We start from the raw sequence: 3,059 nt of genomic DNA on the forward strand, positions 1-3,059 counted from the left end.
TGTTTAACTTCACGGTCCATGATTTCGATTGGTTCTTCTACGAATTGTAATTTCTCGTCAACTTGGATTTCTTCAAGAGGAATGGTGAGGTCTTCCTTTGCAAGACACTTCTTAAGGTTTGAGACGTGAAAGGTATTATGTACTCCGGCGAGTTGTTGCGGTAACTCGAGTCGATAAGCTACCGGTCCAATGCGTTCGATGATCTTGAACGGGCCTACATATCTTGGGTTCAGTTTACCTCTTTTACCGAAACGTATTACACCTTTCCAAGGTGACACCTTTAGCATAACCATGTCACCGATCTGAAACTCTAATGGTTTCCTTCGGACATCGGCGTAGCTCTTTTGGCGACTACGAGCTGTTTTCAATCTCTCCTTGATTTGTACTATCTTCTCAGTCGTTTCGTGTATGATCTCGGGACCAGTTAATTGTCGATCTCCTACTTCATTCCAATAAATAGGAGATCTACACTTCCTTCCGTACAATGCTTCGAATGGCGCAGCTTTAATGCTCGCATGATAACTATTATTATACGAGAATTCTGCTAATGGTAGATATTTATCCCATCCGTTTCCAAAATCGATCACACATGCCCTGAGCATGTCTTCAAGAGTCTGAATTGTTCTTTCACTCTGCCCGTCGGTTTGCGGATGATATGCGGTGCTCATATCCAAACGAGTTCCTAGTGCCTCCTGTAGTGATTGCCAGAACTTTGAGGTAAATCTACTATCACGATCAGATATAATGGAAATAGGTATTCCATGCCTTGAAACTATTTCCTTTATATATAATCGTAATAATTTCTCCATTCTATCCGTTTCCTTTATAGGCAAGAAATGTGCAGATTTGGTAAGAAGATCAACAATTACCCAAATGGTGTCATATCCCCAGGCAGTCTTTGGTAACTTCGTGATGAAATCCATGGTAATACCGTCCCATTTCCATTCTGGGATTTCTGGTTGTTGAAGTAACCCTGACGGCTTTTGGTGTTCTGCTTTGACTTTGGAACAAGTTAAACACTCCCCAACATATGTTGCAATGTCTGTCTTTAAATTAGGCCACCAATAATGTGTCTTAAGATCTTGGTACATCTTTCCAACTCCAGGATGTATCGAGTATCTTGTCTTATGTGCCTCGTTCAATATCAACTTCCTTAATCCACCCAACTTTGGTACCCAAATACGGTTTGCAAAATATCGAATTCCATCTTCCCGCATAATGAGTTGTTTCCCATACTTCTTCATTATTTCATTTCCTATGTTTTCTTTAGTAAGAGCTTCTCGTTGAGCCTCTTTGATTTGTGAGTTGAGATTCATGCGAATTTTTATGTTCATTGCTCGTACTCGAATTGGTTCTCGTTCCTTTCTGCTTAGTGCGTCAGCCACCACATTCGCTTTCCCTGGATGATAACGAATTTCACAATCATAGTCGTTTATTAACTAGACCCACCTACGTTGCCTCATGTTCAGCTGTTTCTGATCAAAAATATGTTGAAGGCTTTTATGATCAGTAAACACAGTGCATTTAACCCCATACAAGTAGTGTCTCCATATCTTCAATGCAAACACGACTGCCCCTAGTTCTAGATCATGCGTCGTATAATTCCGCTCGTGAATCTTCAATTGTCGGGATGCGTATGCAATAACTTTCTTTCGTTGCATAAGAACACAACCAAAACCTTGTCGCGAAGCGTCACAATATATTTCAAAATCATCGTTCCCTTCTGGTAACGATAAAATAGGCGCCGTAGTTAACTTCTTCTTCAGTAATTGAAATGCGTTCTCCTGCTCCGAGGTCCATTCGTATTTCTTCCCTTTTTGCGTTAATGCTGTCAACGGCTTAGCTATTCGGGAAAAATCTTGAATAAACCTTCTATAATAACCGGCTAAACCCAAAAATTGGCGTATCTGCGTTGGTGTCTTAGGAGTCTCCCATTTTTCAATGGCTTCAATTTTTTCTGGATCAACCTGAATTCCTTTGCTACTAACAACGTGGCCAATAAATTGCACTTCTTTCAACCAGAAAGCACATTTAGAAAATTTAGCATATAGCTGTTCTTTTCTTAACAACTCTAATATCAACCTTAAATGCTGCTCATGCTCTTGCTCACTCTTGGAATAGATAAGAATATCATCAATGAAAACGATAACAAACTTATCTAAATATGGACTACAAACTCGATTCATGAGGTCCATGAATACAGCTGGCGCATTCGTCAATCCAAACGGCATGACCAAAAATTCGTAATGACCATAACGTGTCCGAAAAGCAGTTTTCGGAATGTCCTCTTCTTTGACACGTAATTGATGATAGCCCGACCTTAGGTCAATTTTTGAGTACACACATGATCCTTGGAGTTGATCAAATAAGTCGTCAATTCTCGGTAGTGGATACCGATTTTTGATAGTTAACTTATTTAATTCACGATAATCTATACACATCCTAAAAGATCCATCTTTCTTCTTAACAAATAAAATTGGAGCTCCCCACGGTGAAGTGCTTGGTCGTATGAATCCACGGTCCAGTAATTCTTTTAACTGACTTTGAAGTTCTTTTAACTCGGACGGTGCAAGTCTATATGGAGCACGAGCCACTGGTGCAGCTCCTGGTACTAAATCGATTTGAAATTCTACAGATCTAAATGGAGGTAATCCCGGCAACTCTTCCGGAAAAACTTCAGGAAAATCTCTTGCCACAGGCACGTCGTTGATGCACTTCTCTTTTTCTTTCTTTTCGACTTTATTAACATGTGCTAGAATAGCATAACATCCCTTTTCTAAACACTTCTTGGCTTTCAAACAGCTAATGAGTTTTAGCTTTGAGTTACCCTTCTCTCCATAAATCATCACCGGCATTTTATCCTTACAAGGAATGCGAATTGCCTTCTTGGCACACACAACTTCAACTCCTACTTTGGACATCCAGTCCATGCCGACTATTACATCAAAACTTCCTAATTCTACGGGTATTAAGTCAATTTTAAACGTTTCTCCGGCTAAATTTATTTCACAATCACGACAAATTTTATCGGCTTTAATTAGTTTACCATTAGCTAACTC

The sequence above is a fragment of the Rutidosis leptorrhynchoides genome, chromosome 11 (genome assembly GCF_046630445.1).
Source record: "Rutidosis leptorrhynchoides isolate AG116_Rl617_1_P2 chromosome 11, CSIRO_AGI_Rlap_v1, whole genome shotgun sequence".
In the NCBI taxonomy this organism is placed as follows: Eukaryota; Viridiplantae; Streptophyta; class Magnoliopsida; order Asterales; family Asteraceae; genus Rutidosis; species Rutidosis leptorrhynchoides.